We start from the raw sequence: 17,135 nt of genomic DNA, 5'->3' as shown, positions 1-17,135 counted from the left end.
TAGTAACTGATATGGTAAATCAAACAGTTATTAACAAAGAGTGAATGAGACAATGAAAAATAACAGATAAGGAAACCGAGCCAAACATGACTTCCTGAAATTGTGTTGGTCATGAAGGTAGATGCGCATGTACGTATGGCATGAACAAACACAATCTAACTTGTGGAAAATACCAACCTGCCGTAATAACGAGTAGAAAGAACATGGCGAAGATTAAAAAAGAAAGTATGGAAGGGGCCTACATTCTGACAAATAGTTTGGCATTTCCAGACATGGCGTAAAGTCACCATAAGCAGTTAATTGCTGTAAGTGGAAGAAGCAAAAAAGTTAGCTGAAAGCAACTATAATGAAGACAAACAACTGCTGCATGTAAAAGTCAACACAACACGCTTTTGCCTCTAGTAATTGAGTTAAGTGCTCTCCACGTAATCGGGTATCTCTTAAATGGGTACTCTGTTTAATTGGGTAGTAATGTAAAAATCAGTTTCAATGCACATCAAAATTACACGATAATCGGGTTGCCTGTCTGCATAAATGGGTAAATAATTTTCTTCTAATCTAATTTTACCCACATTTCCTCACAGCTAAAACACATTAGAAAACCATGAATGTCAAATTTGGTCACGGCTAATCGCATTCTCTGCTTAATTTGCAAAGAAGACCAATCATTTGGGGAATGATTAAACATGAAAACACATGCACCAGTACCGACTTGTCACATGCAAACCAACATTACACATGTAGCTGGAACTCACAATTGCATAGACAGACAGGAGGTGAACACACTTGCGCTCCGCAACAACATTGACAATACTCCATAATCTTCCTTTTCCCCCACAATTCTCGAAAAGTAATCTGAGAGAAGTGTTCATTTTGGAAAACGCCTGCATGTTAGCGAGTAGTCTATAGTCAAACGACAATGTTTTCTGAAGACATATTTGTCCATAAAAAGAGTGTAAATTGTTGCTCGTGACTGAGCAAGTGTAAGGTATGTACACTGTATCATGTGCGGTGCAAACACGCATGTTAAGTTACTGTATACAGTGTACATAGGTGTTTGGTGCAGTGTACAGTGCATGTACATAGGCCTACACATTGTGTGTGTCAATTGTGAATGAGACGTGTTCTTCTGTTAATCGGGTTCTCCGCTTAATCGGGTAAGAAACGCTCTGCTCGAGCCTACCCGATATGCGGAGAGTACCTTTCCAAAATAAAAGAACGACCAAAGACCAAGGAAGGCCATTTCGAGTAAACTTTGAAAAGTTCATAATTTAAGTTATGTTTTTGATTTGTCCAATGATATTCTATCTAACTGTGCTGGGAAGGCAACATTGTATATACAAAATTAGAACATATATTAATATGGCAATAAACATCTACATTAATTGTGGAGAGGTCATTTTATGTGATGGACTAAGGTCATTCTTTGAATCATGAACAAGAAAGGCTGCTGTATGAGATGAGAGAAGTGATGAGAGAGGGCGCTATAATATGTGACTGTGTACCTCAAAACGAACATAAAGTCGCACACACTGATTTTGCGTGAGGACTGAAAATAAGTGAAATGGGTCAACCTAGATGAACTTGCCTTTTTCATATCTTCTGAAAGAGCGGGTCTTCTTCTACATTATGCTAAAATTTGGTATCATAAAACGGGTCGGAAATTGTGATTTTAGCAGTTTATCTCGAACATTTTTGGTAGAATAGTGCGATTAGGTGTGTCTTTAGAATTCCTATTTCATTTCTGAAAAAAACCTTGTCCACACTCTTCACTTTCAACTCTAATACATTTTGAAAGGATAGTGCTAATGCTTTGAAAGTTGGCATTAATTATGAACAGAGTGTTTTAATGAGGTATGCTTAATTTCAGTTTAATCTGATAATCCCTTTATTGTTTTTACTCTGGTGGTTTGCATCCTGTCTTTTGTCCCATTCATCGCACAGCCAGCACGGTTTTGTAAAGATTAAGCGCTTGAATAGACACTGTACTTCAGAGCCTCTTTTCTCAGTTCACACTGAGTTTGTGCTTTCTTTCCAATATTTAGATAGGTTAGGAGAGTCCATTTGATTTGAGTTATACATCATTTTAAAGCTTAAAGTCTGCTCTTTCAGAATATGGTCTTAACTAAAAATTCATGTCTGGCGTCTTTTTGTTTGTTTTGAGGTGCAGGGTCACATATGAATGTAAAAATGACCCTAGGACTTGGTTCATTCTTACTTTCATATAAGATTTCGCTCATTCATTTCAGGCAATTCCGGGGGTAATTAGGATTTATCTATTGCACACATGATGGGTGACCATGCATAAGCTGCAATTTCCCATGTCAAACTGAATTTGCCCAAAAATTGTATTAGGATCGTTCTTATATTCAGGTTTTCAATCGTTCTTGGACAGCGTAATGAAAGACGTGGCATTCGCAACCGATTCCTTTATATCTGAAGAAAGGAAGGACTGACGTGGCACTTATTCAACACTGACTGGACATGGCGTCCGATGGTGAACTAATTTAATACTCAGGATATGGATACCACATTTTATGAGGACCGGATCTAGGGCCTTTACTTTACTCCCTGGGCAATTACCCCGGACATTGCCCTGGCTCTAATCCTAATCGTAATCCTAATCTTAATCCTTGCCCCAATCCTTATCCTTAACTTAATCCTTACCCTAACCAAAACTGCTAACCCTAAACCAAACCCGGACTTTGATCTTTACTTTAAGCTTCCCACTATCCAGTATTTAGCCGGGAGGTAATAGCCCTCTGGGGATAGAATGGATACGCTCCCTGACATACATTATTAATATTGTGTTTAGAATACCTACTGCTATAATTTCCCTTCCATACGGCACTAGCGACACATAGGTTGTGATGTGTTGGAAATAAAATCAACGAGATGAAGTGCAGGATAAAGTGACTTTCATATTCAGAAGAAAGAGGATAGAGTTTCAACTTTCAACTTTCAACTTTATTTTCACCTCCATCAAAATGAACAAAGAACTTTATGTACATTGCGTATACACGGGATATTTGTGATACAGAACAAAACTTGAAAAGGTACATAAGAAAATTATGAAAGTGAAAAGTAGATGTGATTACATCTTTGTTAAATACATAAAGCGTATAATACAAGTCAACTAAGGATGAGGATGGAAGTGGAGGGTCCCACTAAGAAGCAAAGCTTGTACGATATGGGACCCTCAGAAAAATACACAAAACATCAATATAAAACACAATAAACGAACCGATGTCAACTGACATCAAAATGATTGGGAAGAGGAAAAAGAGAGAAAAGGAAAGGAAAAAGAAGAGGAAAAAAAGAGAGGAAAAAAAGGGAGAAAAAAGAGGGAACTACAGCATGTGCCATCGTGGACGCAAGCAATCTGGATTTCATAATGTAAAATAAGTGATAAAATACAAGCTGGATTGAATGTAATGCAAAACGTTTTTTATACGTAGTTATGTTGGTAAGAATGCAGGAGAAAAAAAAACACATCGTTATATTTAGAACACAAAGAGGGACATAGTTTAATAGGAGGACTTATGTAAAAAAAAAAAAAAAATGATGACTTGACTGAGATGATAAAGGGAAACTAACTCTGTTGGATGTTGTAAAGTTTCAATAAAAATGGTTTTAATTTATTCTTAAAGGAATTCAGAGATTGAGCAGTAGTAATGTTACTGGGAAGTGAATTCCAGTACTTTGGCCCGTCGTAAATAAATGTGTTTTGAGCCAACAAAGTTCTCAGAAATGGCAAATGGAAATCATTTGATCGCCGTGTTGGATAATTATGAATGGATTGATTTCTTTGAAACATTGTTTCAAATATATTTGGGAGATTATTTTTATTATAATTATACATAAATTGTCCTAGATTAAACAAATACAAATCATTAATTTTCAATATTTTATGCTCATAAAATAGTGGGTCAGTATGGGACAAAAATGCAGTATGACATATAACACGGAGTGATTTCTTTTGCAATAAAAGTAATTTATCTAAGAATGTTTTATATGTATTTCCCCACGCGAGAATACCGTAACTTAAATGTGGCAATATTAAGGATGAATATAATACGAGCAGGGACGACAAAGGAAAACAAAACTTAAGCTTATTAATTATACCAATATTACGTGAAATAATTTTACATATACTGTCAATATGAAATTTCCAGGACAGCTTATTGTCAACTGTTACTCCAAGAAATTTTATATGGGAGACATTTTCGAGTGGAGTACCATCTAAAACAATATCAACAGGTAATGCCTCAGTAGAATTACTAAAGAGCATATATTTTGTTTTTTGAAGGTTAAGAGATAGCTTATTTGCTTTTATCCACTGGGCAACATTTTCTAATTCTAAATTTATTGTATTAACAAGGGTAAAAAGATTATTGTGTGAAAAAAATAGATTTGAGTCGTCTGCAAAAAGAATAAAAGAAAGAACATCTGATGATCTACAAAAATCATTTATGTAAACAGTATACAACAGTGGACCTAATAAACTTCCCTGTGGCACCCCACATTTGATATTTAATATTTGTGAATTACAACCATTTAAAGAAACATATTGTTTCCTGTTCATGAGGTAGCTCCTGAACCACTCCAAGGCCTTCCCACGCACTCCATAATGGTGTAATTTGTTAAGTAAAATATCATGATTGATGGTGTCGAAGGCCTTGGAGAAGTCCAGGAACAAACCTATCAAATGAGAAGATTTATCGATAGCATGTGCCACTTTTTCTATAAAACTCAAAAATGCATGTGTGGTGCTATGTTTCTCCCTAAATCCAAATTGAGAATTCGTAAATATATGATTAAATTTAAAGAAATTAATAGTTCTTTTATAAATAATTTTTTCAAGAATTTTTGACAATGCACTTAACAAAGAAATTGGTCGGTAATTATTTACATCTAATTTGTCACCTTTTTTAAACAAGGGGATGACTTTTGCTATTTTCATACTTTCGGGGAAGGTGCCATTAAAAAGGGATAGATTAAATATATGAGCTAAGGGATCCGCAATTGACGATATTACCCCCTTTAAAAGAAAATTGCTGATGTCATCGTGTCCAGCACTTTTTTTTGGAACTGAAATCAGAGACAATATTAATTATCTCCTGAGTGTATGTTGGATTAAAAAATATTGAACTAGAATTTGGGGGACCCAAAAATTCGGAAAAATGTTTTGTGGAGGGAGGAATATTACTTGCCAGGCTTTCCCCAATTGAAGAAAAATGGTTATTCAAAACATCACAAATTTGTTGAGAATCTTCAAGAATTTCACCATCAAATCTAATTTTTGTAATATTTGACTTAACATTTGATATATTCATGGCTTGCTTTAAAACTTTCCATGTATTTTGCATATCATGCCTGTAAAATTGTAACTGATTAGTATAATATTTTTTCTTTTCTATTCGTATAATTTTCGTCAAAGTATTTTTGTAACTAGTGTATTTCAACTTTGATTGCTCAGTACGTTTCATTTTAAATCTGTAATATAAATTATTCTTTCTATTTATTGAACGCAGGAGCGATTTTGAAATCCATGGGAGCCTGGGTATTTTTTTGTAATTAGCTGATTTTTCTCTACGTTTTGGAATACAAATGTCCAAATGTTGGATAAAAATCTTCATAAAATATTCATAAGACAAATTAACATCATCTGTATCAAAGATACAGGACCAGTCTGCGGTGTCTAAGCTAGCACCTAGCCTGGCTATACTTTCATGAGTAATTCTTCGTTTAAATATATTGTTGTTTTTATTATTAACTGCTCCATTTAAAGAAAAACCAGTCGAGATGGGGAAATGATCGGTAATATCAGAGAGTACCACAAAAGAATCAGGAGGAGGAAGAATGTTACAAAAAATGTTATCAATTAAAGAAACAGATTCATTAACTATACGTGTGGGTTTAGATATTAAGGGTAAAAAAGAGGCAGACAAAGATATTTCCAAAAAAACTTGCGACATATTATTCTGTTTTAACAAATCTATATTAAAATCACCCATTATAAAACAATTTTTGTTGATAAAAAGTGGGTTTTTAACCAGATCCGAAAAATAATCTAAAAATGATTTAGTATTCGCATTTGGTGGTCTATATACTACACCTATGATTATATTTTTGCTGCCTGGAACTGTGATTTCAATAAATAAAGACTCAAAAAAATCAGTCATACTGGTGAACTCATCGCGGACTACATAATCATAATTTTGTTTAACATATATGGCAACGCCTCCACCTACCCTATTTTGTCTGTTATTAACCACTAAATCGTACCCGTCGAGAGCGAAGGGAAGACTGGAGTCATGAGAGAGCCAGGTTTCGGTTAAACCTACCGCCGAGATATTATGCATGATGGGACTATTTAAAAATAACCTCAATTCTTCAAAATGCTTATTAATACTTCTGATATTAAAATGTAAAAGAGAAAAAGTAGTACTATCATATTCCTTGACAACATTGGTAAATTGGGATTGAGTAAGATATTCAGAAGACGGACTTTGCAATTGGTTCTCTGTGTCAAAATCATAGTCTAATTCTTGCGGCGATGAATTAAAACTGTCAGAAACATAATTATCAAAAAAATTGTCATTTTGATTGATATTTGATTCGTTTTGTTCAAAAGAAGGTCCTGCCAAATCAAAAAAGTCATCATCATTAATTGAATTGAATGCTGTGTCTATAGAATTGCGTATTAAAGGGTGAGCGTGTTGTCCGTTGCTTGAGTCCACGAGGGCACCTGTAGAGGGCAGTATAGAACAATTTGACTGTGGAGATTGTTGCAATATTGCAGTTACACATTTTATCGTTGTCTCTTAATATAACGTTGTCTACAAAGGAAAATAGGATCGTCCTATACATAACATTAATACGATCTAAGTAGGCACAAACATAAAGAGAACAGTTTGTCATAAGCATGAATACTAATATTCAAAATAAGTTATAATAAAACTCCGGTAATTGTTCTATATCCGATCAATAGAGGGAACACATGTATGTAATACGTATTGTGTTATGACTGAAGAGAAGACATCTCAAGTCTTAATGAGCAGACAAAGGAAAGGGGTCTACGAAACAGTCTAGCTTTGCTATAACCACAACGCTTTGTCTTACTTGATAGTTAATGACATCGGCAGTTTAAAGAGCTTCATAAATAATGGAGAAGTCACTTACAAACAACATAAATTTGACAAACAACCTATTCTTTGTATCAGACAATACACTAATCAATTGTGATCACCAGGCATGAAGCCATAGCATCAAATCAGTTGAGTAAACCGTCCTGGCAAAATCACCCACGTACCCCCTTGGCTTGGAATTTGGGCAAATGAAATCCAAAGAAACAAAACAAAAACAGTTATCCAGGGCAATTCCGGTCCCTGGAAGCAATCAATGCACTCCAGCGATGTCACGGCAATTGAATCAGGTGGTGAGCTTCGTTAACGAATAAAGATATCCGACCTTACATAAATCAGTACTAACTGTACTAACTTTTTGGTAAATCAAACAGTTATTATCAAACAGTGAAAGAGAGAAAAAAATAAAAGATGAGGAAACTGAGTCAAACGTGACTTCCAGACATTGTGTTGGCCATTACCATAGCTGAGCCTGAACGTATTGCATTGACAAAAACAATCTATTGACTTGTGTGGAGGAATACCAACCTGCCGTAATAACGAGTAGAAGGAACATGGCGAAGATAAATAGAAAAAAAAAAGATGGAGGTAGCCTACAATCTGATAAATAGTTTGGCATTTCCAGACATGGCGTATCGTCACACTAAGCAGTTACAATTTTGGAATTGCTTTCAGCTCACCGCTAGCCAGTATTTAGCCGGGGGCGGGGGGGGGGGGGGGGGGGGGGGGGAATTGCCCGAAGTTGGTCCCTGACAAATGTCAGGTTAATCGTATTTCGAAATCTTACAGCTATCATTTTCCCTTCCCTATTTACATACGACTCTAGCGACACATAGGTTGTGATGTGCTGCAAAAAAAAAAGAGAGAAAAAGATGATATTTAGAATGGATTGACTTTCTTATTCAGATGAAAGAGGATAGAAGTTAATGAAAAGCAGACAAAAGACGGGGTCTACGAAAGAGTCTAGCTTTTTATAACCACAACGCACTGTCTTACTTGATAATGAATGCCAATCAAAGACCTTCACAAATAATGGAAAAGTCACTTACAAATGACATAAATTTGACAAACAACCTGCTCTTTGTATCAGGCAATACACTAATCAATAGAGCATGAAACAATACCCTCAAAAGAATGGAGTGACAAAAAAAAAAATGAAATCCAAAGAAACAAAACAAAAACAGTTATCCAGGGCAATTTCGGTCCCTGGAAATAATACTGCACTCCAGCGAAGTCACGGCAGTTGAATCAGGTGGTGAAATTTGTTAACGAAGAAAGATATCAGACCTGACATAAATCAGTACTAAATATATTAACTTACTTTGTCAATCACACAGTTATTATTAAACAGTGAAAGAGACAATAAAAGAAGAAAAATAAGGAAATCAAGTAAAGAACGTCTTCTAGAAATTGTGTTTTGTCTTTATGCTTTCTGAGCATGAATGTATTGTATTAACAAACGCAATCTAATGTGTGGAAAATAACAACCTGCCGTAATAACGAGAAGAGGAAACATGGGCTAGATTTAAAAAAAAAAATGATGGAAGTGGCCTACATTTTGACAAATGGTTTCGCATTTCCAGACCTGGCGTATAGTCACCTTCAATAGTTAAATCAGCTTGTTCAAAATGAAAGAAAAAAAAGTAAGTTGAAAGCAATCATAAAAATGACAAAACAACCTGTTACTTAGCCGCACAAGCCAACATAACATACTTTTGTCTGTAACGATTGCTCAGCCCTGGCGCAGCGCGATGATAGACGCAGCGTTAGCCGTTTAATCAAAGTTATTATGTTTGAAGGATCCTTTCATCTATTTTTGCGTATTCATCCCCCCTTTTACTTTCGTTTGTGGAAAAGTGAAGAGGGAAATAGAAGAAGAGACAGAGAGGTAGTGACGTATATGTGTTGGTGAATATTTTTATGTTTCTATCGCAAATCAATGTATGTCTGTCATTTAAATTCACACATACATTAGTGCAAGGATCGATGCATTGCAAACCTAAGGTGTCGTACATGCTTTCATGATGTGGTATCTTTTTTGTTAATACAAACATGGTACAGTTAGAATCATTAGAGCCTTATAAAACAGAAAGAAATCTGATTTATGCTGTCAATGAAAGTATAGATATTGTAGACAGCGTAAGAAGTATCGTGTTAAACAGAAATTAATCTTTGATTGATGTATTTGCATTAAGATTGTTGGACGGTTACCTAGTCAAGCAAAACATATCTTTTTGACAGTTTGTAGACCCTACGGACATGCAAGGATAATGATCAGAGAGGAGATTGAAAGAACTGTTGGCAAATGTTCTCTACGTTTGCTCAAGGTATCATTAATCGACCAGCAGCCTATCTTGCTATGTGTATCTGTAAGTAGAAAGAATGAGGGGTTTGTAGCAATGGTCGGGTTTCCACGCAGTTTCCAATCACTTGATGCATTCCTACTTAAATATTCTCGCTGGCAAACATCAAAACATCTTAGAACAGCTATCATTTTCTTGACCATATCTGCACACGTCACTGGCGAAACAAAGGTTGTGATGTGCTAGAAATAAAAACAACATAATGCCAAGACACACTAAAACCTTACACAACATGAGTGCAGAAGGAACTGTCTGTATTATGTTCCTGTAACTGGTTACAAAAATCCTTGCATCTGATTAGCTGAGAGCAAACTTGTCAGTCAAACTTGTCGGACAAACTGCTTCGTGAAATGCTTCCCGTGATGAACTGATGAAAGAGGATGGAAATAATGAAAAGCAGTCTAAGGGTCTGCGGAACAGTCTCGCTTTAGCCACAGCGCATTGTCGGACTTGATAGTAAATGCCCTCACCATGACCTTGAATTATGGCGCAGTTGAATACTTATAAACAGCATATATTTGACAAACAACCTGCTCTGTAAATCAGGTAATACATTAATCAATTGTTATCACAGAGCATAAAGCCATAACTTCAGATCAGTGGAGTGAGAAGTTATGGAAAAAAAGTCTCCCACGTATTCCTTTGTCCAAGAATTTGGACAAATGATATGCAAACAATCAACAAAAAAAAGTTACAAAAGGTAAGGACGGATTCCGGTCCCTGGAAAAAATAAATGCAGTCCAACAATGTCACGGCAGGTGAATCAGATGGTAAGCTTTGTTAACGAAGAAAGCTATCCGACCTTACATAAATCAGTACTAACTATTCTAACTAATATGGACAATCAAACAGTGAAAGAGACAATGAAAAAGAAAAGATATGGAAATCGAGTCAAACGTGACTTCGAGAACTTTTTTGGTCGTGAAGCTAGCTGAACCTCAATGAATTGCTTTGACAATTACAAGCTGATGTGTGGAATGGAAATAATACAAAACTAGAATCGGAATTTGTCAACGCTGACAAGTAAGGTGATCCGATCTATTCGGAAATAAATATTTTGAGTCCTGATATCGATAGAGATGACCGGATTTGCTTCATCTGTTTCATCTGATATTAGGTATGCTATGCTTATACACAACATTGCTCAGTCTAGACTCAGGTTCGAACACGGGCCGCGTGATCGTGAGGCAGACGCGCTACCGACTGCAGAGCTAACTCACCGCCCTCGTGGTGAAGATCAAAGAATATGGATGGGACTATATTCGGACACATAATTTTGCATTTGCAGAAATGGCGCATGGTCACCTTCAGTGTAGTCGTTAACTTGCTGTGAATAGTAGAAAAAAAGAAAGGGTTACTTGACAGTTATCATAATGAAGACAAGGGTCTGATATGGCACTTACCCACTGGACAATGATACCCCTTTACCCCTCCCTGACCCTAATCCTAATAATAATCCTGAGCCCATCCTAACCCTTACCCAATTGGTAGAGTAATTGCCCTTTAGGGGTAATTGCCCGGAGATGGTCCCTGACAAATTTTAGATTAATTGTATTCCGAAGACGTACAAATATTCTTTTCCCTTTCCAATTTCGTAAGGCACCAGCGACACGTAGGTTGTGATGTGCTGGAAAAAAATAAGAAAGAAATGACATTCAGTATGAATTGGCTGTCATATTCAGATGATAGAGGATAGAAGTTAGTGAGAAACAAAAAAGGGACGGGATCTGCAAACAACCATTTTTTTTTTTTTTTGATAACCACAACGCTTTGTCTTACTTGATAATTAATGACGCGGGAATATAATAACCTTCACAAATAATGGAGAAGTCGCTTACGAACAACATAAATTTGACAAACAACTTGCTCTTTGTACAAGGCAATACACTGATCAATAGAGCATGGAACCATAGCCTCAAATTAATTGAGTGACACCGTCATGGCAATCTCCCACGTATCCCTTTGTTTCAGAGTTTGGACAAATGAAATCCAAACGAACAAAACAACAAACTGTTCCTAAGGGCAAGGACGTATTCCGGTCCCTGGAAACAACAAATGCACTCCAGCCATGTCATGGCGAGTCCCTGATCAGATGGAGAACTTTGTTAGCGAAGAAAGATGTCCGACCTTACATAAATCAGACATAACTATACTAAGTAACATTTTAAATCAAGCAGTTATTAACAAATAGTGAAAGAGACAATAACAAAGAAAAATAATAAAACCGAGCAAAACATGACTTCCAGAAATTGTATTGGTCATTAAGCAAGCTCAGCATGATTTTTTATTTTATTTTTTGCATTGACAAACACAATCAAATGTGTGGGAAAAATGAAAAAAAAAAACAAGCCTAAAAACGACTTGAAGGAACATGGCACAGATAAAGGAATGGAAAGGGGCCTACAATCTGACTAAAATTAGTGTCACATTTCCAGACATGACGCATAGTCACCTTCAGCAGTGGTCAAGTTGTTGTGAATAGAAGAGAAAGATGTTACTTGAAAGCGATCATAATGAAGACAAACAACCTGCTATAACCTAGCTGTACAAGTCAACACAACGGACTTTTGTCTCATCGTTCTTGGACAGCGTGATGAAAGACGTGGCGTTCCAAACCCATTCCTCTATATCTGAAGAGAGGAAGGATTGACTCGACACTTATCCAACACTGACTGGATTTGCGCCTGGACATGGCGTTCAACGGTGAAATAAGTTCCTTCTGTGGAAAACAGCAGCTGGGCACCACATTTTATTATTAAAGATCACTTTGTTTCGTTTTTCGGATATCTCCGGCATTTCAAAACTGATTTTCATGAAATTAATTGTGAATTCCTCTTAAAATTGCACACTCTTTCGTATTTTAGAAAGTGTTCCCTAATTGTCCCGCCAAAGTTAAAACTTGAATCCTATTCTCAAATAGAACAATACCATCCCTTTAACTATAAGAACGATACAAAGATGTAAGAAGAAATACAATGAAATGATCTGCTGATTTCTTTGAGCCTTTCAATCGATGTCATCATGTCAATTTTTGCTTCTTCTACTTGGGCGTATTCCATTTACCCTGTTCTCTTTTGCTCGAGTAATACAGATAGTACGTAAAGAGAGAGAGAGAGAGAGAGAGAGAGAGAGAGAGAAAGAGAAAGAGAGAGGGAGAGAGTTTTAACGAGGTAGTTGTTTTGGTGAATATTGATATGTATCGATGGAATGTCCCTGTGCATTTTTTGTTTCAATTCACACCTACAATATTGCAAGAATCGCTGCATTGCAAACCGTCTGTGTCGGGTTATCATCATGATGATGATGATGATGTTGTTGTTGTTCTTCAATAACAAATACAGTACAGTTCGTATGATTATAGCGGTATAAAACAGAAGGAAATCTGAAGTCATGTTTTTATTGAAAATAGAGACGGAAGACAGCGAGATAAGTATGTGGAACGGAAATCAATCTTTAACTTTATTTGCATTACGATTGTTGGTCAGTTACGTAGTCGAACAATATAAGCTTTTGTGACAGTTTGTAGACCCAACTGACATGAAGGGATAAGGATTACAAGGGAGATTGACAGGAATTGTCGGGAAATGCTGTCTATGTTTGCTCAAGGCATCATAAATCAACCTGCAGCTATTAGTGATCATGTAAAAGTTGAAAGTAGGAGAGGCTTTGAACAAACGGTCCGCTCCAGGCACCGTGAAGCAACGCGACACTACCAATCATTTGGTGTAAGACTACCCACATAGTACATATTCCAAATTCATGAAATTCTTCCGTCCAGATGTTTTCACTGCAACTGATTGAAAAATTGCCCTACATCGACTCAAATAGGCACTGAATTGATCAGTGTTTTAGCAGTTTGTTGCCATGATAAAAATCATGGGCGTACATACTAAAACACTGATCAATTCAGTGCCTATTTAGTTCGATGTAGGGCAATTTGTCAATCAGTTGTAGTACATTCTCGCTGGGCAGAAAAAAATGTACATTCCTACACATCACTTTCCCTGAGGGAAAAAAAAAATTGTTTTATTTTGCCACATTTTCTTTAATGTTTGCTAAAAATCTAAAATACTTCGACAAAAGGAAGCAAGGAACATCCTTATGATACGATTGTCACTTGATTTCTTTTGTCAATCGTTTATGTTTGCTACAAATCTATAATATTTTGGCGAAAGGAAGCGAATAACATACTCATGATATGATTGTCACATGCTTTCTTTTGCGAGATTTTTCGTGTTTGCTACAAATCTTTAATACTCTGGCAAAAGGCAGCAAATCACATAACAATGAATTTCTACGGGAATATCAACATTCTTCGAATTGTCATAATTATTGAAATGCATCACCCTATGATCAGCACGAATACCGACATTATTTCTCATCACAAATTTCCATGCTGAAGGGCCTACCCAAAAACATATTTTCTTCATTCGCAGCATTTGTACTTGATGTCACTTGCTTCCTTTTGCCATAGTAGGGCAGAGTAGTCACCCTCAGGATTATATCGGCTTGTTGTAAACGGAAGAAAACGAAGTTAGCTGAGAGCAAACATAAAAATGACAAACAACCCGCTACCTATACAAGTCAACACAACATTGTCTCTAGCCATTGTTGCGCGATGATAGACGTCTCGTGGCGCTCCCGACCAATCCTTTTATCGCCAAAGAAAGGAAGAATGACTTGAAATTCCAATAGAAGTCAAGCATGATCTATTAGTTCCCAGAGGAGAAAAAAATATTGTAGATGTTGTGCGAGCCTGTGACCTAGAGGGCTTATTCTGAAGAGAATATATTTCCTTTGGCGGTGTCTACTAAGAGAAGAAGAAGAATATTTGCAGAATAGTCTTATTTTGTGTTCTTCAGAGACTGAGTTTTTAAGGTCACAGGCAAGTGAAAAACCAAACAAAATTCTGTTAAAATTCAGCCATGTATGGAACTAAACTTCGTTGGCCCGCTCTAGCGTTGCTCAATTCACGTAGATTAAAGTATCAATTAAGTGTTATATCAATTTTTGTACAAGTCAACATATGGATCGTTATCCCCAAAACCTGTTCAAAGAAAAATACTGTTAAACAATTTGGTTGCTCACCGCACCATCTCAAGTTATATTTCCTGCGTCCGTTTGCATACGAAACTTTCCATAATTGCGCAGAGGTATTGCATTGATTGAACGAGAAGAAACAACAACATTAACACAGGGATTTGCAAATGACTGTCAGAGGAAACTGGAAGAGACTGAGAGAGAGAGAGAGAGAGAGGGAGAGAGAGAAAGAAAGAGAGAGAGAAAGAGAGAAAGAGAGAGAGAGAGAGACAAAGAAAGAGAGGGAGAGAGAGAGAGAGAGAGAGGGGTGCTCTGTATGCAAGCTGGTAAATTTCTCCATCACCAAAAACAGCAATGGATATACTTATAACAGCAACGTCGGCGTTGCCTTCTAAAACCGTGAGGAAAAATACAACAAGAATGTAAATCATAAACCCGTTGAGGACGAGTCCCGAGTATACTCGGGCAGGTGTCTATGGGAAATGCGTGTTGTAGCAAAATCCGTCCGTCGTCAACGGGTAAAATCAGTTTGCTCATGAAGCATTGAGTCACAGTTAATTGCATATTAGTATTGACGGTAATAAATGTGGTTTGTTCCTACGCATTTTTTAAAAATCAATATTACAGTATTCCATTTCAAATACGAAAAAAAAAAGAAGAAGAAAAAAAAAAACATTATCCGGGCATGCCAGGTCCCTAGAAGCAGTCATAGTTAACCTTGAACTCCGGAAATTCGGTGGGTGGCTTTAAAACTTCAACCAAAGTCACGCATGCCATAATAATATGCGGTCCCTGGCGTAAGAAACTATTATGATAGTTATTTGCGAAGGTGTGCGTGATTGGCATCTGTCACTCTTGATAAAACTTGGAGAAGAATTAACTCGGTGATGAAGTCGACCAAAAAAACAAATAGAATTAAATCAAAATGAAAGTAGCAAAGTGAGATGCAATAATGTCTGCACAACACATGAAGGTCATTGCCCACGTAAGATCTATTCAAGAGATAGACCATCGTAACATTCGACCATAGTTACATCGCGTTCCGAAAACACAGTATTTAGCCGAAGTAGTTTGAAGTTTGATGCGTAATGCAAATGCCATTTAGTGTTACGCCCATTCCTTGACCAAATGCCATTTAGTGTTACGCCCATTCCTTGACCAATTTATGAAATGTAACCCATTATCACGAAAAATGCTAGAGTCAAACATAATTCTATAATTCACACAATTCTGAGATGTATCATTATCTCTGAGCATGTTTTTGGAGGTGACGAGACACTCTACTTTGCCTTTTGCCGTACAGTACCTTTAACGATGTAACGTATAGCTATGTCAAGCTGAATATAGCCAAACAGAAACAAGCAAAAATATTTCACTAAACTCGCAAGGCATTCCAGAACAAATTAGTGTCATGATTCAGGGATCGAGTTGAAGTTAAGGTTCAAGTTCAAGTTTGTCATCCATATTTCTACGTTTATATGACATAACACATGCCAAAAGACACATACAGGATAAAAGGTATGAATGTCAATCAACTTCAATACCTGTCTGATACAATGGTCTAAAAGGCTAATACGTACAGTACAATGGTTAGATCTTTAAATTGTACTTTGAAAATAATTGAAACATGAACATATTTACACGTGTTTGCATCATGAATGATTTTAGTTGAGAACTTGGCATGAGAGTTCATCTCTTATTCACTCTAAGTGTAAATAAATATGTTGGCTTAAAATAATGTAAATATAATAAGCAGGAAATATATGTATAAATATGTTTATGTGTGATATCCAGCTGTTCCATTGGTGATAACATACATGATATCATGTTGGATATTATACAGCAAAAAAGAAAAAAAGACAGATTTTAGAGACCTACTGAATGAGTATGTTAAGCTGCACTGCCGTTTGGATAGTGAGAGGTCATTTCACGAAGATACACCAACAAATGGCAAAGAAAACTTCCCGTTATTAGTTAATTTTCATCAAATTCAAATAATATTTGCAACTAATTGACAAATTGCCCTACATCGACGTAGATAAGCACTGAATTGATCAGTGTCTTAGGAGTAACCATGACAAAAAGAAAAAAAAGTCAAACACACCTCATAGTCTCACATCCTCCAGCAGGATTCAAACTTACGACCTCCTTATCACCGGACAGGCGTCACATATCTCCACTAGACCACCGAGCTTTCGCCCGACATACATTTTGTTTTAATTATTGTAATGTCTTCTGCTAAAACACTGATCAATTCCGCGCTCATTTACGTCGATGTAGGGCAATTTGTCAATCAGTTAAAATGCAAGCACATCCACGGAAGAATTTCATGAATTAGAATAAGTACCCAGTATCAGATGCATGCTATATGGATTAGAACTGACACTTGTTGTTGCCAATCCACGGTAAGTTTACATTGTAATGATTATTTTTACTGCTCAAGATACTTGAAATCAAAATCGACTGCCCTCACTAGCATTGCATTGCGCTCGTCTTTGACTCGTACAATACAATACAACAATAGGCAATACATCTACTCTTCCACTCAAAGCCCATCCATTATTATTTGTGACCGTGCCTCACA

This window comes from Diadema antillarum, unplaced genomic scaffold (assembly GCF_040938485.1).
Source record: "Diadema antillarum isolate AM-2024a unplaced genomic scaffold, OU_Dant_1.0 scf00000025, whole genome shotgun sequence".
NCBI lineage: Eukaryota > Metazoa > Echinodermata > Echinoidea > Diadematoida > Diadematidae > Diadema > Diadema antillarum.
Note: the sequence above shows the minus strand (reverse complement) of the source record.